The 27,955-nt window shown below is 42.6% G+C and overlaps 1 protein-coding gene across 1 annotated transcript in view; it reads right to left on the bottom strand.

Annotated features, from left to right (window-relative positions):
• The window catches only part of scfd2 (sec1 family domain containing 2), a 92,758-nt gene that overhangs the window by 22,564 nt on the left and 42,239 nt on the right, over positions 1–27,955 (bottom strand). The window lies entirely within an intron of this gene.

The raw sequence follows: 27,955 nt of genomic DNA on the forward strand, positions 1-27,955 counted from the left end.
CAGCCTCCTTCAATGATATGACACTTCACCGAGCCCCACAGGGGAACACAGTGTGGGGCCAAGTGTGGATGTGTTTTTCATTAGAGAATGAAGGGCACACACAGGCGCATACAGTAGCCACGGCATCCTAAGCTTTCCCTGCTGCAGGAGTCTGTGTACTCACAGTGGATGTGATTAATCACATGCTGAGGAGGGTGCGGTCGCACCCGCGCCACTTACCGAGAAAACCTTTCATGGTTAGAGTGGACCACAGGCAGCATAGCTGTGGAGAACAGAGGGATCTGCATGTCAAACACTACCTCCTGAGTGCTTTCATGTCAGCTGGGTGGTTGTGTTAGTGGATGGGCATGTGGGCTACACAGTGGCTGGGCAACAAGGCCCTCAGATGTTGTCCTGTCTGCAAGCAGGCGTGAGGACATCAAACAGCAACCGTCTAGGACTCACCAAGTGAAGGGGGAAACACCTTGTCGCCGCCAAAGGGAATATCTGCCTGTGCGTGGGTATGACATATGACTAACAAGAATGAGGGTAGATGTGTGGATTGCTATAGGTGGATCAGGGGGTCTGCATGTGTGTTTGCATGTGGGTGTAAAATAGAAGGCGGGGACAGTGGCTTAAATCACAGGGTAATGATCTGCTCAATTAGAGAGTGGCAGCCTCTAATTTCCCCGTCTGACATAAGGTCTTTTAAAGCAGATTACACACACACACACGCACACACACTCATGCGTAGACGGCCATTTGTGTTAAGCAAGCTGATGCAAATTGCTATACTTTGCAGATATTCGATGATTTGAAAGAATAACTCTTCACCAGAAAGAAGCAGGAGACTGAGACAAACCTTCACCTACATTAACCTTTGCAACAATGCAAACAAGGCACAATAAAGTTTTTCATACCACTTCTAATGGTTATTAGTCATTAAGGGGCCACATTTTTGCAGATTTTCATTCAAACACTTAAATTCTCCCAGACAAAAGGTGATTCATGACTGCAGAAATGAAAAACCTTCATCGCTGTAAAAGAAACTCCTGATGCGTGTCCTGATGCTGACCCAGAGCTCGCTCTTTGATATTGTTCCTCATGATTTGTGTTTCACCTCACTGTCGTCTACTATTAGTTGGACTATCAGACTCGCTGCATTTGGCTTTGATCTTCTGTAATTACAGTGCTGTGAGTGTGTTTTATTGTGTGTGAATGGCGGTGTGTATCATAATCACGGCAGTTACAGTGTTTCAAGCATGGTTTCAAGGTATATCAGTGAGATCTGGCGAGGTGCAGAGAATGCCACCGACTCCAGACAAAGACAAAATTACAACTCTGCACGCAATGCAACATGAGTCCCCTCCTTCCCATAGGATGACGAGGGGGGAGTAGGAGAGAGGAGTGTGTGAGTGTAAAAGTGTGTACAATGGTGAGATGTTAAAGAAACCCTTTTTCCTCATCAGTACTACTGTGGCTGTCTGGCTGACTGGTATGTTTTCACTCTCCCGTCTTATAAATTTCCATGTAGTTACATAACTGCAACCCGGAGGAACACCAGGTGCTTATTCACATCTGCAAAATATTCTGCAGCAGATTGATTGGAGACACTACACAAGTCATGCATACAAATGTATTCTTACAATGTGTGTGTGCGCATATCGAAAATGATGGTCTGAATGGTGCTTGAGAAAAACATGGCACTTAGAGTCCCTTCGTGTGATGGTGCTATCAATGAAAAACAAGGGTAGGAGTCTGCAGCCATGCTAGCAGCTATGCAAGGCTGTCCTTAGTAGTTACTACCCAATGTGAGTAACCGCCTGATCTGGTAGGTACAGAGACACAACTACAAACCACACACAGAACTATGGTAATTTATGATTAAGAGCACATCTGCTAAGGATTATCTTGGCGGTGCGTGATTGCCTGTAGCATAGCATTTTTCAGTTCAATTCAATTATTGACAGGGACATTTTTTAACAAGAATATTGCCAAAGCATTCAAGTAATTTCAATTTGTCCAAATTTTTGGACGATACACAATGAAAGCAACATGAATATAGAAAAATATGCTAAAATGTGCTAAAATATGCAGCATGCGGTTTGTCAAAGTGGTGTCCTGCTGTCCAAGATGGCGTATGTGTTCGCTAATGCGCTATTCAGATCGGGCAGCTACTCAAATCGGGTATCAGGCTAACATTAGCTATAACATCTGGCCAAAAACAATGCTAAAGAGCGGTGAAACTGAGCAAAAACAGTAAAGTTGTGGGCCGGAAAACTGAAGCAATCAGATGAGAGATGCAGGAGCAGGGCTGCCCAAAGTGGGCTCGACATAAGATTCAATTTGGCCCACCAGATGTTTCTAGCAAATAAAAATAACAATGACTAATATGCCTAATATGGAGGCTCGTCACCAAGTGCAACAATTTCACATTATACAGTCATTTTTTAATCCACTGTTAATATAAAAATACTGATAAGAGTGGTCAAAAATAAGCACTATCATCAAAAGGTAATCCAGTGCTTTAAATACAGTGAATCAATCCAACAAAAATGAAATATAAGTAAGATAATGGGAGGAAAAAATCTGCACAGAATCTGAAACAGTAGCATGCGCCCGATAATGCTCTCTGAAGTGTATAGAACAACTGTTTTGTAGTTAAGGAGCTAAAGTTCCTAAAGCAAAGCTCTGAAAAAGTGTATGTGCTCTTGTGTACTTAGGGTGTCTGAGGTCATGTAGTGTGTCACAAGGTGCTTATGTTGCCAGTCTGCAGGATTTATGCTACTGTGGTTGAGAGCCTCGTCGACATGGCAACCTAAAACCTTCACATCCGCTAACAATACCGTTTGCATTGAATAAGCACAATATAGCTCATAAAATCTCAGGATCTCTCTCTTTTTTTGTGTCCGCGTGCAGTAAAAAGTGTGTCAGTACGTGGTCTACCTGTGCATATACACACACATGCATGTGTGCATGAGCATCTGGCATGTTTTGCATTACCCGCAGTGTGAAATAAGAGAGTTTTAATTAAGAGTGAACGTCGAGGGAGATTTCATTACCTTTTAGGAGCCAAGGTATTTTATCATGCGATTGGCTGGAAATGAAAAGGTTATGTAATGAGGAAAAAAAAGATAACACCTTTTTACACAGCAGCTGTTACGTAAGTATAGAAGAATTAAATGAGACCACTGAATGTGAGCTGGTCTACAAAAGTGAGACTTTCAAGAGATTGAACCTCCATCTCTTTTTATTCACTTGAAAAGGAAATCTGTCACATATGAAGTGCAGAAACGTCAGTTTAATTACAGACAAACCCACAGTGTTCTGAGAGTCTTAGAAAAAACTGCCGGAAATACAAACTTTTTTAGCGTAGCTTTTTAATCAACCAATACCCTAATCAAATAATGTAACTAATCATTTAAAATATACATGTTGTAAATATCCAGCATCCATGCACTCAGGACAAACACCTCTCCCCAGTAGGTCAGGCACTGAACCCAGCTGAACCTGCACTGCACTGATCCCCAATCATATCTGCATGTATGTGAAAGAATGTCATTAGCACTGTGATGACTGAGTGTGTGCATGTGCCAGGCCAGGACAGACAGAGTGTTTTTTAATTTGGCCAAAAATGCTGCGCTTGTCTGCGCACGCATGATTAAGCGGTGCGCACACTCTCGGCACAAGTGCTAATGTGTGCGTCTGTGTGTGTGTCCTGAGAGGTTTTCATCACTCCTCAATTCGAGATCATTCCTGAGACAACGGGCCATTCCACAGACACGGTGCTCACAGGGAAAGGCGGAGGGCCATTAGGAGCTTTTGGTGAACTTCAGTGGAGAAACGCTGTGAGCCAAAGTTAGGTTATCCTGCCCCCTTATGGACAGCTGTGACAGTGCAGACGGAGAACGATCAGCACCACAGTTAGGATGGAATAAAAAGCAGCTTGTTTTGCTGTCAGAATGCAGCTGAATGAGTCGTGTATAGCACAGCTGCAGCTCCTTCAACAGTATTAAACTTTATTACAGTATATCTGTTTTAGGCAAACCTTTATTAGGGCAGAGGGGAATGCCTGGGAGACTAGTCAATCTTTTTTTCCACAGACAGAGAGCCCTCTGTTGGCCAAAGACAGACAAGCACAAAGCAAACGCTCTGTCTCATCTACCACTGCACAGTGTTCAACAGAACTTGAACTGCAGCTAAACGCTGCTTGTGTCTGTGCATGAGCCCCAAATTGTAGAGAAAAAGTAAGTTGTTTTGCACAAAAGCATGTGCCAAATTAATGTTGTGTGGCTTTGCTATGATGATGATTATTCAAGTGAGCTTAAATCAGTTTAAATCAATGGATGTTGAAACAACAACACAGATGCTAAAGCAACAGACAGTTTGTCAGTCAGTTTCTTGTGGTGGAGAGGACGTTGTGTGGCTCAGGCACCACTTGGCGCTGCCTCGGCCTACTCAGTCGTCCTCCTGGAACGACTCCATTCCTCACTGATATTGTATGAAATGAAATTGTATCTGGTATTCTTTCTCTGTGGCTATTTCTGAGGTTTCCTTCATTTTCCCCTCTGCTACAAGGGTTTTTTTTGTCTGGGGAGTTTTTCCTTAATCGAATTGAGGGTCTAAGAACAGGAGATGTGTTTCACTGTATAGATTGCAAAGCCCCCTGAGGCAATGTGATTGTGATTTTGGGCTCTATGAGTAAAACTGACTTGTCCTGACAAACTAACACAAAAAAAAAAACAGTATCTGTCAGTGTTGATGAAAGCTACAACATGCAGAAAGTTACGGTCTTCAACTTTAATAATTAGGAGCATATTAATACTGCCACTGCATGATGAGACCTCATGGTAGTTTGAGAGAAAAAGAGCAGAACATGTTTTTTTGAGTAATTTGAGCTGCAACAAGAAGTCGTTCAATAGATCAGTCGATCGACAAAAAAAAAAAGTTGGCAATTACTTTAATAATCGATTGTTTTCGAGCGAGCGCACACAACGATTTGCTTCCTTTGTCATTTATGGAGATAAATAAAGAGTCTTTGGATTTAGGATCCCGTCACTGAGCAGTTTTCCCTGTATGCACAGCCCTAGCGAGCAATCTAAACTATTTTATGGCACAAAAATAGTTAGAAGTCACTCAGTTTTTATTACTTTCACGCATAACTTTCTCAACTTCCCTCACATTTAATATGATGATCTCCATGTGAACACACATCGATTCTTTATCCCACATTATGTAATCACTAAAGAAAACACTGCTGAGACACCTGCGTTGATGTCATTCTGCTGTGTTGGTGTCCTCGCCTGTGAACAGAGTGAAAATGTGATTTTTGGGTTTTCTTTCAGACGTCATCTGGAGATGATGAGATTACAAACACGCCAGTAACCCCCCAATGTTTTAATCTCTGTGTAATAGAAAAATCGACATGGTGGTAACCAGTTGAACAGTTTCTGAACCAATGTGACTTCAATAACGGGGTCAGAAAGCCTAAAGAAAAGGGAGGTCAGGAACAAGGTTCAAAATGAGTAAACAAGGACTTCCTCCCTGAGGGTAAAATCTGCACCTGGACTTCTCGTTACTGCTGCGCTCTGAGCCGGCTCAGCACCAAAGAGCACATGTGGCCCAGAGGAAACAAGCTCATAGCAATGCTAGTCTCCAACATTGCATCAAACATACACACACACAAACACACAGACACACAGAGTTCTGGGAAAATGTGTCGGCCAATAGGGGTTCAATGGACCAAGCTCCCCAGTTTTCATGAGTAACCACCGTGGCATTGATCTCCTGTTGAAGTATTGAGAGTGATAACAAAAATCCACACACAGCTACACAGCTGCACACACACGCACACACACACAGAGGAAATAGCTGGTTGTCTTGTTTTCCTGATGCTTGCAGAGCTGTCTCAGTGGTGTTCACATCAGTGTAATACAACGTTCGCTCCATCTATCCACAGGGAGGGACGAGGATTTATTTATGACTCACTGACACTTTGATCCTCTTCAATTTCACAGCTCAAACAGCTTGTTTGCTTCCCCTCTGCTCCGACTCTGTCACATTCATCTCCTGCCATCGGCGCAGATACAAATGACTGTGCCGGTATGTGCTTTCGCTTCATGTCTTCATGTCTTCATGTCGTATCAGGCTTTTATGTGCAAGACGGATGCACGTGTCAGGTTAAAATAACCCATGTTATCATCATTATAAAGCCAAAAGAAAAATAACTGGTCGATTATGCGATAATGAAACTCTTTCTTCATGTGTTTTGCCTCTTTTTCTCCACTCTTGTCTCCCTGAGGTCTTCACCTGGGGCCCTGTGAGGCCCTGTGGAGCTCTGCCATACACTGTGGGGAGCGAGGCATTAATCAAAGGTGAGTCAGGAGGGGGAGGAGAGGGTGGCCGGCTCTCCCACCATGTTTTCTCCAATCCTTCCCTCAGTTTTCGAGGATTTTAAATCTCTCACTTCTGAGAATGATCGCCCTCAAAGCCCCTCCCCTGCACTCTTGAAGAGTAATGGATGACCCAGACGCATGCACAAACACACATCCTGCACATAAACCCAATATATCCAAATGCAGGCACATAAACATCCTGGAATACAGTTTTTTAAAGGGAACAAGTAGAGATCTGCCTGTGAATAAGAGAGTCACTGTTGGAGGAGAGATCCAAAGGGAGGTGGGGGCAGCTCTTATTTTGACAGTCCCTCTGTCCTGGAGAAAATGGCCTCTGTTGTGTTTGTTTTCCGAGGAGGAACATCTGAACATCTGTGGTGTTCCTCGGGGCAACACGCTGGGCTAGAGTTACAAGCTGCACAAAAACGCATAAACACATGTGCACCGTCGGACACATAAAGATGCACACACACACACACACACACACATTAGGAGGGAGACATACACAAATGTAGCTCTAATATTAATCTGAAGATGATGTACTGTATGTCTGCTGAATCACATCATTGCTCTTATTTTGAATGTAAAATCCAAGTTTTACTTACAGATGTTGTGGAAATACCAGACAACTTCAAAGGCAGCCTGAGGAATGTCGCCTAATGTCGGGACTGTGGTGGCACTCTGACTTCTGTGAATGTGTATGTCAGGATTGTGTACATTTACTCAAGTACACTACTTAAGTAAAACTTTGATGTACTATTTTACTTCCACTACATTTATTTGAAAACTTTAGTTACTAGATACTTTGCAGATTACATGCTGCATTGGAGCCAAAGTAACTCATTTTTAATTTAAAGGAGACCTTTATGCTTTTACATTTGTTCCCTTTCCTTAAGTGTGTCACATGTTCTTGTGCATGTAAAAGATCTTGAAAGTTAAAAGTTTTTGGGTACCTCTTTACTTTATGTCGATGTAAGTGTACCTACTGTATATACCTATAGCTCGATGGACAACTTCATTGTCCTCTAGCAGTGGCGAGAGGTTGTATTGCCTTACAACGTATTGAAAGAACAAATCCAAGGCTCAAAAACAACTCTTAACCAAATATCGTGTAAGCGCTAACATATTTTACTTGGTAAGAACATCTGGCCTTTGTCACAGGCCTCCTTTCTCAATAAAAAAAAGTTCCCTTCAGGCCTTTTTTTCTGCTGATAAGAGTTCAGTGGAGAACAGCGATGATGGCGCTCTAAGAACTGGTGTTCTCAGAGGAAGACTTTGATCACACAGAGGAGATGTGGGCTTATCTTCTCTCTATTCAGTTTCACTCAATCTCAGCCGATGCAGTTCTCGTCACTGTCACTAGGGTGCACTGTTACACTACTCAGAGAGCCCTTACACACTACAAACACAAACACACACACATCAGCCCCCACTCCTGAGCGCACTGCTGCCACGACTGAGCTGTTTTCTCTCGTTCTCCTCAGGGAACGTCTTTTTTTTTTGGTCCAACTTCTCCATCTCAGATAATACAGCGGGTTGTGGCCCAGATGTGAGGCACCAACTCCAAACCTGCTAAAAAAAACAGTCACTTTCCCTCCTCCTCTGATCCTGATGTGCTTTTTCACCATTTTTAACTTCTTCTCCTGACTTTTTGGTGGCAACTCCTCTGCTGTCTTGTGAACCCAATTACAAATTGAAAGAACCACAAAAACAGAAGCAAAACATTGTGTGGAGCTAATGTTAGCCCAAACACACACACACACACACACACACACACACACACACTGTGTATGCAAGTACCAGTAATTCCAATTTAAGTAGGAACAGAGCAAAAAAAACAACACCAGTAAAGCTGAAGTGTACAGTGCAGGGTACAATGATTGGATTTAACCTCCTGGGTCTTCTCTTTTATTACACCAGACTTGTGCTTATCAGAAAACTAAAAACACTGGTCCAACACTTGGGTGTGACATGTAGGAATATCAAAGTACAGCACTTTTCTAACCACATCTGGGAGGAGTGGCGCCTCACGTAGAAATTGTGACCTGTAAACTGGCAATAGTGGTTGAAAATGGAGGCTTGTCCTGCTTTGAAATAGCACATACGGCGCTATTAGACTATCATAGCAGACACAGGTTGGTATTTAAGGGAGACACTGAGGCATAACAGCTGGACCCAACCCTCTGAGATGAAGACAAAGTAAAGGAATTCTTAGAAAACATAACATGAAGGATTAAGACCTACACAGTCATACATACATTTGTTCACCTTATTGGATGCTTTATAGTTTGTTTCCAGTAAAATACTGAGATGAATCTCAAAAGCCAAAATACTGCTGCGAGTCATCAAAATTAGTGAATTAAACATCATGTTATGAGTATCAGTGCACACATCCACGAAGAAAGTGAGCATGCTGCCTGATATATCTCAGTGACAGACGTCTGCAAGAGGCATTCAGGTGACAAGAAAACAGACTTCACTATAAGATGTCAGATAGTTTTAAGATACGAAGGATACGAAACTCTGCAGAGGAGCTGGAGCTTCTGATCACTGACAGGATGGTGAACATGGAGAGGTAACTAGTTTCTAGTGTAGCATGTGTGAGACTGATGCAGAAAAGGAGATGGAAAAGCTACTGATAAACTGTTCAATGAAGTCAGCTGTAGATGATTTATCAGGGTTGAAAAAGGTCGGCTCTTGCACTTTAAAGTCACTCGGTGTTGTTTTTGACCACTAGTAGTGTTGGGGAGCAACGAGTTTATGATTTAGCTCCTGTGTGTTGCTAACGATTCCACGCCATTCTGCTGATCGAGAGTTGCAAAGAAACACAGCAAGGCGCCAACAAATGCAGTGAGAAAGGCTGCAAGCCAGCAAACATGGATGTTAAGGATGCACAATTTTAGACGCTTGTCAGGCCTTCAGGATGGTAGGATCGTTGAATGTATCACACCTTTGTTTACAAGGAAACTCCACAACGCACCTTTTAAAGGTTTACTTCAACATTTTGGGAAACAGGCTTTGGAAGGGTAAATATAGATACAAAGCCAGGTAGCTTAGCTTCGCCTGTCAGTCTCCAGGCAACCAGCTGAGACTCCAGGAAGTAACTGGTGTGGGCCATGAAGTAATCCCCCTCAAAACAATAAAGTCAACAAGATAAAGTGCGACTTAGCTGTGGACGGAGTCAATCTATCTGTTTTACCCTATTTCTAGTGTTTACACTTTGCTAAGCTAACTGGTTGCTAGCTGTAGCTTCACATTACCTGCATGGACATTAGAGTGATATTAATCTCCTCAACTCATTCTCAACAAGGACGCAAATTTCCCAAAACGTTGAACTACTCCTCGAAACTTCTTCCATGTTTGTAAGTGGCAAAATGAAACCTCCACAAGTCGGGGTAAGCATCCTCCAAAGCTTCTATTTAATCACACTTATACTATCAAGAGACATAATTAAAACAGTTGCTGCAAAAATCTACTATTCCAACATATGGCTGAGCCGGAGGAGCTGTGGCTCTGTTACAGAAACTACATATCATTTCTAATAGAGAGAATGAGCAGACACCCACAGGAGAGTACTTGATAGCATCCTCTGGGAGAAGGAAATGGGGAAAAAGAGTATTATTAGCTTCTATAGAAAGTTTTTTCTTTGGCTTGTTTTGTTGCATTGAGTTAGTTACATAAATACACACTATTATTGTTAATAGCGTTAAAGTCTTTTTGGGGGCATTTTTGAAAGAAGTAATAGATTTTTTTAATAGAAACAAGCGTTCCTTGTTTGACTTGCTGGATTCTGAACACTTGCAAGGTTAGTCTCAATACATGAAATGAAACTTGCTGCAAATGTACACAGTGTACGAAATGATCCATTGTGGGCCCACTGACACGGTCTGGTTGTACTTGGTTATTTGCTCAACGTACTTATCAATAAATCTGCCATTATAAACACTGTAAATACTCCAAGAAAACATTGAAACTGTTTGAAAGTCCAACCAGACAGACCATAACATATCCAACATAACAGGCTCAAAGAGATTCATGCTGCTTTATTCATGAGACTATAATCATGTTGCTTCCAAAGTCATCAGAGGCACTCGAAGCGTGTGTCAGATCAGTGGGTGAAAGTGCTTTAGAAGCCTGATGGCAAATGTTCAATCCCACACACCAGGAAGCATGGTAATGTGATAATGTGCATGGCAGCCTCTGACTGCCCCCGAGTGTAGCCCGGCTGCTCCGAGCCCACACCACCGTGCTGATGAAGAGCTCGAGGAGAGGCAGAGCTCCGGGCCAAGCTCACGGCCGGGGTTATCATTAACGAACTATGGAGCAAGGGTGCCGTAACTCATGACAGAATATCATTTCTTCTGCCAAGGCTGCTTGACTTCCCAGCGAAAATCAGCCAGATGCACTGAGAAACCTCAATACAACAAACAGTCTTGGATGTGACTCCTTGTGGTTTGTGTGAGACATCAATCAAGTATCATTTCCAGAGTCTGAGCACATAATGTCTATAAAAACAAAAATTAAATAGAATGAAGTACATTTGGTATCAGTTAATCATTAGTTTTTAAACATTAAAATCAAATCTAGATAATTATATAACACTCTTGATAAATTCATCCACTGCTTGAATTAATACTTGGTTGCAAACTCTCAACTACTTTCAAAATAATGCATAATTTATGTAATTTGTTTGACAAGCACACTGTCTGAAGTGCTGATCTGGAAACTCACTCACAGTAGTATATTTCTGAATAAAGACTCATTATGATGTTTGAAAACAACTGTCATGAGAGGAGTGCAGCACTTACAATGCACTAATACAATTCAAGAATACCAGAGAGTAACTCATATTCAATCTGCTTTTAAAGATATAATATGCAACTTTTCCACATTAAAACGTCTGAAAAACAACTAACCTTTGTTATATATTTCTTATGAGGTGCACTAGAATGCAACATGATGTCCCTGTTGGTGCTCATGGTCGGCGCACCTGAATGCTCCATGAAGCCACCTGAGTGCTCCATGAAGCCACCTGAATGCTCCATGAAGCCACCTGAATGCTCCATGAAGCCACCTGAGTGCTCCATGAAGCCACCTGAATGCTCCATGAAGCCACCTGAATGCTCCATGAAGCCACCTGAGTATGTCAAACATACAGACTACATACAGAGTATGTCACAGACAGTAGAGGAGAGAAGCAGAGATAAATCTACAGAGATTTACAACACCACGGAGTCCATCCTACATTTGATTTAGATTGCTGAAATGTGACGCTCAATTTAATCAATTTCTGGCACCCCTGATTTTTACCTATTTATTATTATCATTTATGCAGAAAGCATGGACAGCAAGAGACAGAGAGAGACTTTCAGCACGTTATTTATGCACACACAAACAAAAATTATATAACACAAACACACATCACACATATGCAGCGCTGTATTTCACGTGTGCTACTCCGTTAATTTCATTCATGGCCCAGACTGATTTTTGAATATCACGCATTAGTTTTGAACACTGCAGTTGTTCACGGCCATTTCGTGCCTCCACAACCTCCATTTGAGGGTGCAGGAGAGGGTTTTCTGTAAATGTACACCTCCTGAATGAATAAGCACTTCCTGTTTCAGACAGGGTTGGGGTTCACGCAGGGGGGTTAGACTCTGAAATGTCCCGTTCTCTCCCTTTCTTTCTTTCCCAACTCTAAGAAAAAAACAAACTACTTAGTCTTGAGCAGGATTTTCAGTTCACTTGCAGACTCTTAAACATGGAGCTAAAATCTCACATACTTATCAAATTATAGAAAGGCTCTGTTACACGGACTTTATTGGAGCGTACATCAAATTAATAGCCAATTTTACAACTACAACAGAAACACTTGGTTCCCATTAAATCAGCTAATGTAAACACAGAAATTTGGTTTCGTAGGAGAAGAAAAAACATCTACGAGATGAAGAAAGATGGAAGAAAACAATGGAAGAGGAGGACAGGACCGTTTATTTACCGTGTGAGAGGGGGAAAAAACTTTCAAAGAGTCCACTAGTGAGGACAGAAATGCTCCCACAACCGCAGACAGACGTCGTCTGCTCGTCCACATGTACCCACAACCTCACACACACATCACACACACACAACCATTAGACAGGAGGAGGACAGACAGAGGAGAGGGTGGTGCAGCTGATGATAAGACATGATTAACCTTTGATCTTCACTCCGTATGCTAAGTGCATGTGAGTGTGTGTGCACGCATGTATGAGCGAATGAGCGAGTGTGTGTGAAGAGAGAGGAGAAAGAGAGAGAGAGTGTGTGTGTCTGTGTTTGCCGTGTGATAACTGTGCTATGTGCTCTGCTGCTCCCATGGGAGACGGAGATAGATAATGTTGACGCTGTTCAGATCCTTTGATAAAGGCTGCAGGGATAGAGGAGGAGGAGACTGGTAGCGGTGGATGTGTATGCTTCAATATGTGAGTGTATATGTTTGTGTGTGTTTGATGAGCGGGTGACATGTTGGTTGGGGTGGTTGTGTAGCCTCTAGCCTCCAGTGGTCCCTGGGTGCTGCTGGTCTGAATTATGTGCCGAGGGGACAGGAGAATTTGTGTTTGACCTCCGAAACCAAGCTGACCTGGCACAAAGCATGAGAAAGCAGTAGCCTTGTATACGCACGTATGTTGTGTGTACGTTCAAAGTGAGGGCGAGAGAGGCAGAAAAAGTGAGCAACGATGAGGGGAAGAGAGACAATGTGAGTGTGTGTCTGTGGGAAAGCAGAAGAGAGAGATTAGTTCCTATATGTGCCGGACAATGAGTTGTGTATTTGTGCGAACAAGTTCATGCATGACTGTTTATTGACTCTGTAAAGCTATTACTGCACGGTCAGACCGAGTGGATACACATTGTGTGATTGTGAGAGAGAGTTGTGGGTTTCATTTGATACCTGAAAGCCAAATAAACAAACTGAGTCCTGCCCGATCTGAACCCGGAGCAATAAACTCCACCGATATTTGAGACGCTGGGTGTGTTTACCAGCTCATCAGTCAACACACCACAAGGGCACATACACACACATGGACACATCTTAACCTGGACGCTCTTATAATAATCGTACTAAAGGACACTGTTGCATAAGATCGGACTTTTTTGCTGTAGAGGACAAAACTCTGTGAAATCCAGACTTGTTTTCGACCACGAAGATGTCTTCGATGGTCACGAGTCTCTGTGAAGGGTAGAAGAGGGGTGGGACGCAACAGAAAACAGAGATTGAAGCCACATGTTGAGGCGCAGTGCACATCATACACACGCACGCAGATTGATTGATTAATCTGGAATGTTTTTCTTTTCCCTCTAAACGCGTAAAAGTTCCACAGCAAAGCCAGAGCAGATGACAATGCGCTGCTCCCTTACTGTAGCACAATTATTTTCCCCACTTTGTCTGTTTCTTCGTCGTACACTCATGCATACACTTTTCTGTGACTCATCTACTTATTCAGACATGCACTATTGTGCTGCGGGATGACTCACATCTTGTGTCGCTCGCCGACAAAGCCCCCCTTCTACATGAGAGGTTGCCCCACAAAAAACGTATGATCTTCGCTTTTAAGAGCGCAGTCTTTCTGATGTTGCTCTAATGTGACGGCAGCACACAGCAAGAAGAACGGGTTGTAACAGAGTGTAATCCCACAGTGAGGAGGAGGATGAGGCTGCAGACAGATGAGAGTTTTACTGTGAAGTAAAGGGGGAAAAGGGAATGATTTTACAGGTCGTGAGGGGCATTATGGGAATTAAAACACAGTGGCGTACTGGGTCACGCTCGTGAAAACTTAAAATATGCCTCAGCAAGCACAGTGCAGAGTTTTAATAGTTGCCTTTCCTTTGTTAGAATGACGTTCCAAATAAAACTTATTTTTCAGACCGCTCACTTCTCCTTTCACTTCACCTTTTCAAAGAGATCACAGCTGGTAATGGGCATCATGGGAAGTAAAAGGAGGGAACTGAAAACACTATGGCATACTTGGGAAAATATAAAATCTACCACAGAGAAAAACTGTTAACAAGGACTATTTCCTTAGTAGATTGTAGTTCCGAGCAAGAACGTTCTGAGGTTTTTCCAGAGTAATGAGGACACGCAGAGCGCTTACCGCTAAACTTCTGCAGTAACCTGATTTCTCAAACATGGAAACTTAGCAGTTTCTGGGGAATCTGACTGTAGCCCTTTACATGTGTAATCAAGTCTGTAGTGGGCGTTTTATTGTACATGCATTCATGTGATGGACACAGACTTCAGACAGCAGAGCAGCACAGCAGCAGGATGAAATCAAAGATCATCCTCAAAAACAACATTAAAACATAAATGATGCAAATGAGTGACATGGTGATGTAGTGACTTTCACCTTTTTTAACTTTTAAGACCTTTTACATTCACAAGACATAAAAAAAATTCTTTGATTCACTTCCTCTATCAGCAGCATCACTTCTCTCTGCTTGGTATGTATGGTGTTTGTATTTTGTTTCATTTCTGCCAATTTCTTATAATTCTTACAATCTTATCCCCATTTATATATCATAAATATACTGTATTATTGTTACGGTTTTAGGGATTTCACACAAATTAAATTAACTTACAAAAAAACAAACAAAGCTTTTTCATTATTATTTAATTATTCCTATATACACATTTATTATTTTAGTTTTATTGTTTACTATTATGTATTTATATACGTTTATAGGTATGGGTATATATGAATACATGGCTTATGACTTGTTGTTGTAATATTGACTTGTACCTTTCTAAGTTTTTCAATAAAATAAATAGTTGATCACAAAAAAAACAAACAAACAAAGAAGGCACTTAGTAGAGTGCCAACCTCCGTCCCTTTATACTCACTCATAGATAACAGCCACCAAAAAACAGTGCATTATTCCCTGAGAAATTAATTAACATCAAAAAATGTCTCACAACGTCAAAGAAAGTGAGGAACAAATTCCTGGATCTGTATCAAATGACAATGGGGTCTTATTCTGGGCCGAGACCCATCTTCCATCCAGGTTTCATGGAAATCTATTCAGTAGTTTTTGTATAATCCTGCTAACAAACCAACCAAGAAACCAAGCAACCAACCAACCATCAAACCAACCACACGATATGAATTTATTGTTCTTCACTCTCAGTGAAGACTAGTCCTAGGTTGATTCTTCGGAGCAGCACATTTTTACCTCGGAGGGCCAAATGCATTGTCCAGAGTAACCAGATATCTTGTGTCCGTGAAAACATAATAATTCTAATATCTTGATTCTGAAAACATGTAGCTGCATCCCAAACTAAATTAAATTGAATTGTACTGGGGTGGAGGCAGAGACAGTAAGTGAGAGAATCATGTTTCTGTAATTCATGTGTACTGGCCCTTTAACCTAGAAATGAATATGTGTGACATACGCAGCTGGTATGTGCCGGCAGCAATGAATGAAAGCAGAGTGGACTGTAAGAGAAGTCATTGGCAGATAGTGAGGAGGGGGTGAGATAAGGTGCGGAGTCCCACAGACACAGAGGAAGCCTTCTATCACAGGAAGCTCCTCTTGCAAATGTCAGATCCTCCTAATCGCCGCTTCGCTTCCTGTCCCAGTCCCCCTAAGCTGGACAACATCACACAAGCCCTCACTACGGTACCCACGACCCAACAGGATCATACATATACTTACCCGTCCAGGCAGGCATCCTACACAAACATCACATCCTGGTGGGGTTGAGGTCCACATCAAAGTGGATTATAGGGTGGATGAGGCCAGCGCTACAGTGAGCACTGGCAGACACACCACTTATTATTTCTGACCTTGAGATGCTGACGCCACCCATGGGTTAGGGAAGGTCTCTGAACTATGTGCTTCTCTTTTTCACTTTGGTCACAAACAACTATCTAACACTGACATGGCTTTTAATTGAGGAATGTGTGTGTGTCTGTCACAGTCCTGGCCTGAGGGCACCGCTGTACCCTCGGCAGAAAAGATGCACTGCTTACAAAACTGGGTTAGCGTAACACAAATAACACACTGGACTCCTACTAACGCACACTCTCCAAACACACCAGCCTTACAGCAACACACAACTTCATAATCCCGTCATTCAAAATACACAACGGGCTAATCCGCTCCCACACACTGAAACGGAGGGCTGTCACGGATGGGTCAGGGACATCAGCGCAGTGTATCACAACTGCAAACACTTGGACTCCAAAGTTTGCTAGTTTTAGAACTATTAAGATCAAGTTCAAGTGAAAGTGTGAGGCAGCTGCTAATGTGTGTGTGTGTGTGTGTTAGTGCTCAGCCTCTTGACTGGTGCAGTGATGCGAGGAGGCCTACCAGAGGGCGGCTGCTCCCACCTGAGAGACAGATGTTAGCGTTATGTGTGCACGAGTGTCAGACAGTGGAGGCTCAGAGCTGCCACAGCCATGCTATAAAATGCACATTAGTGTGTCTAACAGCACTTCAGCAAGACGCAACACTCCGCAAGCACTTACATCTTCTGATTATATGATTATTTTAAAAGAATCTGGTCATAATTCATACGTTTTGTCAATTTAATTCTCCGTGTGTTTGACTGTGTGATCCCTCTCCAAGAACTGAGTCAGACAACGCGGCAATATTGTCGCTTTGTCAACACTCGATAAATAAGCGAGAGTATCATTAAAGCAGAGAGGTTGTGTACAACTGTGAAACTCTGGAGGGATGTAACAGAGGATTTGTGATCACTTCCAGCAGCAATATGTGAGGAGAGTCTAAAAACAGGACGGGAGGCGTGGTGAAGAGAGCAGGAAAAAGAGAAAATTAAAACCATACATCCCCATCCTGGAAATAACACATCCCCTACAGTGGATTTTCCTTAGGATTTGCTATCGCTACAGTACGGAGAGGGAAATTAAAGCAGGGCCAAAAATAGTGAGTGTTTTCAATGTGGAGACTTGAGTTTGTGTGTTCTGGGTCAGGGGCGACAGAGAAGAAGCTGATATACTGGGGGAGTATACAATAGGGGCGGGGGGGTCGCTCTGGCCTGAGGGAAAGAGGCGACAGTTATAAGGGGAGGTGTGTGTGTGTGTGTGTGTGTGTGTGTGTGTGTGTATATGTGTGCGTTCTAATGTGTTTATTTTCTGGGGGGCTGAGTTTACACTGGCCTCACAGCAGCGATCCTCGCCGCAGACAGTCATTATCACCGTATATACGCCTGCGCTGTGTGGATGCCGGCGATAACGGCAGCCGACGTTCCTCCTCGCCAAAACGTTCCTCGCCATCTGCGAGACAGCAGAGGAAATGTTACTGCAGCCAGTTCATTCATGCCTCCATCTCTGCCCATCAGAGAGAGACGTTTACCTGGACCGAGAGTGGGCTGAGTCGGATGTGATAGTGCTGAGCTCACAGACACGGTGCAGACGGCGAGCAGCTGTCAGCATCAAAGAGCAGTCAAGTGTGTGTGTGTGTGTGTGTGTGATAGAGAGGCAGCTTGAGAGGACCAAGAAGCAGACAGAGCTACAAGAGAAGATAAGATGAAAATGATGGAGAGGCAGACAGAAAGTGCGATGGAGAAATAGGTTCAATTGATAATGGGATTTAAATGATAGCGAGCATCTTCCGCAACAGTCTGTGCTTCATCAGACTGAGGCTACTCAGCACAGCTACAACACGGCTGGACAGACTTGGTATCGAACCTCTGCAGACTGCATTCTGTTTAGGAAAAGTGCTCTTAGAGCTGCTTAGTGTTAAGAGAAAATTAAACACGAAGACATTCACTAGTACTGGTTTTCATTTCAAAGTTCTTATCGACCAGTTCTGGAACAACACCAACAGATTTGCGTTGAAGCGGTGGTTTTTGAGGCTGTTATTGAGGGAAAATTTATTTTTAGGATATTCTAAAATTATTATCTAAAGTATTTATTGGAACATTGCTGCATGTGATTGCACTATATTGACAAGTATCCCCTCTATCTCCTGTTTACTTGTGGTAAACTTCTTTGGATTTTGAAGTGGTGTTACATGCATATCAGGTAGGTGTGAGGCTATTAAAAACACAGCATCAGTGAAATAAGTAATCAGAGGAAAGATTGAAGATTAATTACTTATAAGTCCTTCTTATTACCTCTGGAGCTGATGTTTTCTCCTTTGTCTGTTGGTTGGTTTGTCAACAGGATTACAAAAAATCTGCTAAACGGATTTCCATGAAGCTTTGATTGAGGATGGGTCACGGCCAAGAATAGACTCCATTAACCTTTGGTTAATGTGTTTTTTAAAAGTTGATTTAATTTGTGTGAAATCCGTAATACCTTCATTCCACTGTTCTAATATCAACAACAATGCAATATATTTAAGACATGTAAAGAGGGATTAAATGATCAGAAATTGGCAGAAGTGGAAACACAGTACAAATACCATACATACCAAGCGAGAGAGAAATGATGCTGCTGCTCGAGAATTAAGTACCACATGACAAGTGCGGACAATGAAGATGTGGAAAGTGATTGGATATGTTGAGTGAGTACAAAAGGAGACTGTTTGGCCTTGGCAGAGGTAAGTGACAGGAAAAAGGGAGAGGGCCACAGGCTGGAAACAAAACCTTGCAGCGAGGACTCTGAACACAAAAGTCCTTCTTTTGAAAGAATAACGGTGATCTAAGTCCATTGTGAACGATGATAAATACATAACCCAGACATTTTGGACAGCTAATTTGTTATTGCAAGTCACCGGAACGATGCTGGACTGTAAAACGATTTTGGCGTTGTGGCCACTCTGGGTATTCAACTTCTGGGAACATCATGTGATGCACTGCCCAAAAACAATCTTTTAAAAGGGAGACTCATATGCTTTTCTGAGCTCAACAAAATGACTTTCTGATATCTTTTTACCATCAGAATTTGATCCATTCGGTTCAATAACATCTGGAAAGAGCCTGTCATTAACTTGAATTGTTTTGTCACATTTATGTGTGCGAGGAGGCTACAGGGAGTCAGATGGGTGTGCATGCTATCAAAATCCTCGGCCGTGGGGGGAGACTAGTGCACCTGCTGCATGGATAAAAAATCCAGAGGCTTTTGCAGTGTATGCACCCAGTGAGCAACCTACATAGGAATAAATGGGGATCCATCTTTTGTATTTTCTTTCTTAGTCTTAGTTTTCTTAGAAGGCCACTGCGATTGAATACCCGTTCTTCTGTATGATTGTGGATGTCTGTATATCTTGTTTTATGTGAGGCATTTTATTATGTTATGACTTTGATAGAGCAGCTCGCTTGGCCAGGTGTCTCTTGTAAAAGAGATCTTGATCTCAATTGGACTTCCTGATAATATAAAGGTGAAATAAAAAATAAATAAAAGTGTCTTCAGCAGTAGATGATAGATGAGACCAGTTTTGGCCTCCAGAGCAGAGGGTGCTAAGAAGGCGCTAGCAATCTCCTGCTCTGCTTGCTCATTGCTTCTGAGATCTGTTGTTTTTCTGCTGTTTCACTAATGAAAATTGGCACTTGTAGAGATTTATCCTACTGAAAGGTTTATTCTAAGAATTCACAACAAGAATAATTTCTTAGGTTGTGACCTCCACTAGACAAGAAAGACATGTTCTCCAAAAACAGCAATAGTTTGGACTGCTCATGGTCCTCAAAATTAAATCACAAATCTGATAATACAGCAACAGCGAGAACTGATGGAACATCATGTTTTCAAGCCAAAGTATTCTCAAGTATGAGTCCCAGTTGCGTACTGAGAGTATTTTTCATGCTTAGCTTAACTGAATTTTCCTTAACTATATTATGTTTTTACGCATCAACCTGAAACTAGGGTACATGAGCTACAAGCATGTAGATGTCCCTACGGAGGTCCACAGCTGAGGCAACGTTTCACCATTGAACACTGGCGATGAGGCACGTAGACATAGCAGGAGAACTCGGTCCAAACATTCCCTCTGACTGCCCCCCTTTAGTTTACAGGCCTGTGTCTGGTCAGTGAGGGGGTCAGCTGAGCAGGAGGAGCGAGGAGATAAGCCTATCTCCCGCTGTGTCCATCACACTACAACAGAAAGTGACCAGACACCAGACCAAAAGTAAAGAAAGACTCCTTTCTCCTCCTCATTATCTATTATCGCATCCTATCTATTGGCTGGACCTGCAGTCCTCTATAGGGACACTTTGATAACACAGACCATTACCTCCTCATGATTTACGACCACCTAAAGACCCTCAGAGACGATTATGACATGTACTAAACAAAGCAGGGATATGGTATGGAAGACAAAAGAACAGAAACTAAGCGGGGAGAATGGGGAGGAAAATGTGTATTTCTTTGCCTCTCTGCTAGATGAGGGGGTGTAAGAGGAGAGGGGTTGCTAAAAAAAAAAAAAAAAAAAAAAAGGAGGAGGAGGTTGGGGAGTAGGGGGCGTTCCCGCTGGCTCAGGCTTTGATTAACACCAGGCCTCCTGACAGGAAATGACCCGGCCAGCTCATAGCGCCAGGAGAGCTTCCATCTGGTGTCGAGGCCGTGGTGGAATTCTCCACCCAGGAGGACTCAGAACCGGGCAGGATGACTCGGAACTGAACGGACACGTTTCACTTCCAGGAGAGCGAGATCGGTCCAACTGCTTGTGCAGGAAGCTAACGCAGAAAGCATCGCTCCTTTCCTGCTGTTGTTTGAGGGCGTAGTCGCCGAAAGCAAAAGTCGTGACCACATCCCTTTTATTGACAGTCAATGTCGCCAAGAGTTACAGCTGGACGTGAATCGCGGGGTGTGAGGGTGGAAATGGGTTGGAGAGTTCCTTCAGAGTCAAAATATGGAGGATGTTGCACTGTTTGGAGGAGGGAGGGGCTGGAGAGAGAGCGAGGGGACAGCTTGGGGAGGAAAGCTGGTAAATTAGGACAGGTCATCTTTCACTGCTGACTGGAATCCTAAACGTAAACAACTTCTTCCGCACCAACAGATAAAACGCAGATATACTGTAAAACCAAGTGGCTCTGGTAAAAAACAGACACACACAGTCTACCAAACACACACACTTACTCTTGAATGTTATTTGAGCCGAGACATTTGTTATCGGACTATAGAAAAGGCCCATACGTACACAAACCCAGACTTTAAGCAGAAACGTATGCATGCAGATCAAAAGGGATGTCTTCCCAAAGGAGCCAACGAGCTTCCCTGCAGAAGACAAGACAGGCGAGCGGGTAAAGAAACTTGGCTGGAATCCTCCGCTGACCCTCCGTCACAGTGTCACAGACTGACCCCCGCCTGCACTGACGCGTGTGCAGGGGCCAGGGGCCGCCGAGTCCCTCTGGAGCCCGCCTGTATGTGTGTCTGGTATGTTCGAGCGTGTGTTTATCTATTCGCGAGTCTGTGTGGGATCTAATAGTGTCCTTTTTCATTCTACAGGCCCCAATTCCCAGCGGAGATATAAGTTCTTACGAGTCTTTTATGATGTGCATTTCCTGTCATAAATAAGAAGCAGAGGAATTCTCCGCTGAGCGCTAACACACTCCATAAAACAAACAGAGGTGTAAACTACACTCCAGGCCAGATCTGTGAAATTTGCCTGAAAAACCAAGGATACTACTGACTGCACCGTTTCAACAGATGATGGTTTGCTTCTGTGTGATAATACTGCAGATATCACTTTTCATTACTGGAAAAAGTGCATCGTCAATAACACTCTCAGGACAGAAATGTCTTTTAAACAATAAATATAAAAGTAGTCTATATCTCCGAACACACAGAAGTCTCCTTTGATCCATATTGTCTCACTAACGAGTCAAACTTAAAAGATGAACCCACACAGTTACTAACAGATGTGATATCACATCGGATTACAGTCCTACGCTAATTAGTAATTTATTGCTGTTTTAAGACGTGGGTGACATCTCGTGGTTTTTGATTAATATACTGTAGACCATAAAGGGATTTAGAAGAATCAACAAATCGTTTACCATTAACTTAATGTACATACATATGTTTTTTAAATTTTAAGCTTAGTCAACTTAAAATTTGAATGCATGAATGAATAAACTGCTCAGAGTTCATTTAACTTATAAAATGTATTTCCTAAAGACACATGATCAGCATATAAGCAGACCTCCCAGCATGCTTTGTTTTAAGGGTAAAATCTCTAGAGACGAAATAGACATGATGGAAACTCGCTGTGTGTTGTTAATATACGCACACAGGCCACTTCTTAAGGCACTCTTGCACAATCTAATGTGATCCAACACAACAGCAGTTCCATGAAATTTATGGAGCTTATAATTTTTCAGCTTTTGTTGACACTGTCAGAGGGGTAATAACTCTACTTTATGTTTATTATTGAGGCCGCTGTGGGTAGCGGTGTTGCACTGGAGAGCATTATAATGAAAAGGTGTTCCTAATATATCTCATGTATATAAGTGAGATGGCCAAAATAATAAAACACCTCTCAGTATAATGCAGTCCAGTTTGACACCACTGCAAACTCTAACCTCAATAATAAACATGCAGTTAAATTAATGTGTCTATGACATTTTCACTCAAAAATGAATATTATTATCTTGTTAAGTCAAAATGTATAGTAGAACTTTTGTATTGGATCACAGTAGATTGTACAAGAGTACCTAATGAAGTGGCCAGTGAGTGTATATTAAGATAGGTTGTGGTTGTTTCCTTTGTTATTATTGAAACAGTGTGAAGGTAAGTGCTCCAGTCAGTAACTACATCACACTGTTTTACGTTGCAATGATGGGACACACAGCCTGATGCAACAGATCAATGAATCTACTGTATGTATCGTGCCATCGTAACAGGTTAAAACTTCCCAACTAACTTCAGGTCAGTATCTCAGTTGTTAAGGGCAACAAATACTCTTAAAGAAAGAGTTGTTTGCACAATGCGAATACTTTCTTTATCACTCAAGAGATTACATCAAATGACAATGATCCTTGACAGAAATTATATACTGATTCATCTCCAGTAAGACAAATACTTCCATCATTACTGGTGGATATGATGCATCTATTTGCTTGCGATTCTAACGTAGCACAAAATCAAGGTACAAGGGCTAAAAAGTTTGAAGATGTGCTCCACATAGAGAAAAGGCAAATTCTATAAAAATGATCTAACATTTTTCATTGCAAAGTAATAAAATAGTCTGCAGTCTCCAAGCCAATTATAACACAAAACAAGTATTCATCACTCTGCAGTACGCACATCTGTGATGGAGGATCAGAATTATAGTCTCTTCATTCAAAAGGGTGACTAGTCATATTGACACCTACAGTCTCTTCCTCCCCTTTTCATAGTCAAATTCAAGCACTTTAAAGGAACATTTTCAAGCCTATCCAGCAGCTTATATACACATATACACTCAAAATTGGGCTATAGAAAACCACATTATGTTTCATGAAAGCATTCCACAGGAGGGTGACAAAAAGTCAAAGTGACATTTAAGTAAAACACAGAAAGGTTTCATGTTTCAAAATGTGTCTGCTGTCGGTAAGTGGGCTCCTACGTAATCTGACTGGGCCAATATAAAACAATTAACTATAAAAGTCATGCAATCACAATTTCAAGCAGTTTATAGCATTTTAACCAAACCTTGAAAACACAACATTAAAATTCAAGTATTTTCAAGAATTTCCAGCACCTATACGAACCCTGAGTCTCCCTATGCCTTCATTAGAGGGTAATTTTCCAAATTTCATCTATTCTGAGGTCAGAACACTTACACTTATACAACAGGTGCTGGAGTTTTGACCTCTTTAGACTCTTCTCCATGCATCTTAGAAGTAGATGAAGTTGTGCCAGAAACACCTACCCTGCTTCTACACTTCATCTATATTGCCATGTTGCCATTTGAACCCAGACTTGCAGCCATTTGGTTCTTTTCATCCCTTTCAGCTTCTACCAAAACGATCACACCGTCCTGCTGTTGGTCTAAATCAACCCAGAAGAGCACAAAGTCGGAAGTGAGTTGTAGACAAGAATACAAGAGACCCAGTATGGAGACCCAACCACAGTGCCGATTTGGGAGCAGACTTGGTGGGGTGAGAGTCTGGGGGTCTGATTGTGGCTGTGTGTGTGGCCCTGCCTGTTAACCAGGCCTGTCTGGCCCGGCAGTGAGGAGCTGATGAGCCTCTGTTAATTAAAGCCTGAGCTCCATATCATCAGCTTATCTGATGAAGTGAACTGGAGAGAACAACGCCACCGGCTGCTGTGCTCACCCTGGGGTCTACAGTCTTCACGCCATACATGTACTGTATGTGTGTGTATGTGTGCTTGTGTAACTGAGGAGGAAGTATAGGAAGACCACCAATTAAAAATAATTGGGGGCTAATTTCATAAACAAAGTGCAACAGGGGAAATATGTTTAATCAGGCGCAGTCATTAGGCTAACTTATGCTCCATTTCCCCCTGCAACCAGCCTGGTGCTTTTAAGGCCTGAGAGAGAGGGAAGGAGGAAGAAATACAGGGTGGTAAAAAGAGGAAAAGACGGAGAAAGAGAGCGAAATGGAGAAGGAAATTAAAAAAAACAAAGAGAAGAAAAGTTTAAGAAGTAGGCAGACGGGACGGAGAGTTGGTGGCCAGAGTTATGTATGATCCCTTTCATGTCCCTCGACTGGCCCGTGTTGCCGTGCCAACCCAAACAGCGGCGTAGGGGAGGTCCGACTCTCCCACTGCTCCCCTCTTCCTTGCCCCATGCACACCCCACTGACAGGATGAATAACAAACCCAATGTGTGTCTGAAGGAGAGAGAGAGAGGAGCGTGGACGTTAAACTGCCACAAATTCAGTTAAAATTCTCTAAAATGTTAAGTTTGCGACCTTCTTCGCTTCTTCTGTCACTGCTGCCAGTAAATCACCATCATCACCATCTGGGAACTGGGATTTCACATTCTCACTACTGGAGCTGCACACCCACACACTGACATAAGTGCAGACAAACTATGATCCATCAACTAGCTGGATGTCCTCAGCTGAAGAATTAGGAACATTTGGATTGGCCTGCTCGCTCTCTTTTGGCCCACTGTATCCCAATGCTGAGAGCTGAGAAGAAGAAATGAGAAATGAGAGGGAGGAGGTTTGATTCTGCACCAAAGAAAACCGAGATCCACCAAGGCTGACAGGAAACAAATCCATAAAGAAGTCTGAGGAATACTCATTTTCACTCCCTCACCAGCATCAATGTACTTTTTGCCACAACTGAACGGGGGGATTAACAGTAACTGCTCGGAGCTATTTACAACCTGCACACATCACACACACCGCCCTGCGCACCACAGACTGTCTGGCAGCAGCCAATCAGTGTCGAGGTTTCAGGAGAGCTGTAGGTTCCTTATCCAATCAGAGCGTTTGTACAGCATTTGCGGCGGTGCCCATGACCAATCCGGCTCTTTCCACATGTGGTGTTGGCTGTGGAGCGTTCGGTTTAAGAGCTCATTTCCCAGGCTGCAATAAGCGGAACCATTTTCTTGGATAAATACTGTTTAAGCCTTTAATGAAAGCCATACCCTAAGACAACAATGCAGGCATAATGCACTGTGCTGGTATGCCATCAATTTGTTTCACATGCTTTTTCAAATGCAGTGATGACCAATGCAAACATGCAGACAGCAAAACTAGCAAAAACTCAAGTTAACACTTTATATCAGGACATACGGGGGAGTCTGTTGAGGCACTTCTACTGTCCTCCCTCTGGTGTGAAGCTGCAAGATAAAGCATATTCTAATTTTTCTCATTGTCAACACATCCCATAAAAACACAAAACAAACGACAACGTAATCCTTTAAACAAGCACCATTGTTGCACAGAGTGATATATTTCTTAATAACCACCAATATGGGCACTGTAGTTTATTTTGAGTCACTCCCACAAACACTGTCCAGTGGCTGTGAATCCTTACTAACACACCAAATCTGCTGCTAACACTCCGCAACAAATCAGGAAGAGCCACAGAGAAGAGATCCCCATGTCTGCTAACCATTGCACTTTTATGGAAAAGTTTATTCTCTGACAGTGGAGGTAACTTTAAAGTGAATAATCCTCCATTTTTGACTGTTAAGCTCTCCGATCCCTAAAATGTCAGCACTGTCAAGATGACTTGCTTTTGGTCACCGATGTGAACTGGCAGCTCAAAATACACCCAAATCAAAATCAGATTTACTTTTTGCCCAGGATTGCTTAGATTGCAGCAATTTAACTGCGATAGACTACGGCCAATGTAATGGTCTGCCAATATTGGCCTGACATATCAATGTTTTTTGCATTCCCTAATATTGGCATCAATATTGCCCCCCAAAATTGTGTATTGGTCAGGTTTTAGACTGGAATGAACTGTTTTGCCATGAAGTATTGGTGTCTTAAATGCTCATGGGACAAGGCCTTTATTTACCCTAAGTGAAGGTAAATGTCCACTTAATAAGTTGCGCAACAAACCAAACCAGCTGTCTGCTTTGTTATTAAAAGTTTGATGCCACATCACAGACAACTCGGGTCTACCAGGGTAGACAGGAAACATGGAACAGACAACAAATCTACAGTGTACAGTAATCTGAGGAACACCATTTCCTGAAGATGCTCTTTAATTAAGTTCCCAGGAGGAGGCAGTTAGCGGGGTAGGGGGTGTGCTGCATTCGCTTGTCCTAAACTCACTCGTCCACTTCTTTTCTCTGTGGTTCTGGCTTTCTTGTGCATGTGTATTGTTCTTGTGTTTCTGCGCCCTGTTTGTACATGCACTGTAGCCAAGGAACAAAATAGAAGAATTTGTAAAAACATTGCTCTCATGGCGACCAGGTTTCATTCAACGTCTGGTTTCCATTTGACTCCTTTAATTGGGGAGAATGTCACAATCAGTGTTTTGCTCTGGATGCAGAGAGAGACCACCTCCCGCCTCATGTTACCCCAGCCAAGCACTTCATCGACTGCCATAAAACCTCTCACACAGACATTTGTGCGTGTGCATACACACACACAGGCTCAAAAGTGGGGTGCACAACACTACACACGGCTGAATTCCTCTGAATGGGCAAGACGCACATAGTTTTTTTTCTGTCTATAACACACCTGGCACACTATGACAGGCTAATTTCCAATGAAGTGTTTATAAGAGAGAGTCAGGTTTTAACATGAGCCACATCTCTCGGCATGTGCCTGCCAAGAGGCCCCTCAAATCCAGGCTGCACTTAGCCAAGTAGAACAGGAAGAGAGAGAGACGGAGTACGAGAAGGAATAGAGTGAAAAAGAGCAAGAGGGCTCAACTTTCTTTATTAGTGCTTTACATAGATTTACCAACCCTATATATACTATATAAGCCTGTGTGTGATATGAGATGAAAAACCCCAACAGCAGTGTATTATTTCAGGGTGTGTGCTAAGGTAGGGAGCAGGCTGAGACTAAAAGTAGCTCTAATTATGAAGTATGTGGCAGGGGAGGAGACCGTGTGTGTGTACAGGCTCAAGGTTAAAGACGCTATTACTCTGGGAGGTACGGCTAGCTGTGGTGATGGAGGTAGACGGTTAATTCATCTTCATGGCTGGCCTTGATCTGCTCTACCACACAGTTACCAGCTCAGCTAAATTGGCAAAGGCTATCGTGCTGCATAGAGGAACCA

This window comes from Pagrus pagrus (genome assembly GCF_965226575.1).
Source record: "Pagrus pagrus genome assembly, chromosome: 6".
NCBI classification, from domain to species: Eukaryota; Metazoa; Chordata; class Actinopteri; order Spariformes; family Sparidae; genus Pagrus; species Pagrus pagrus.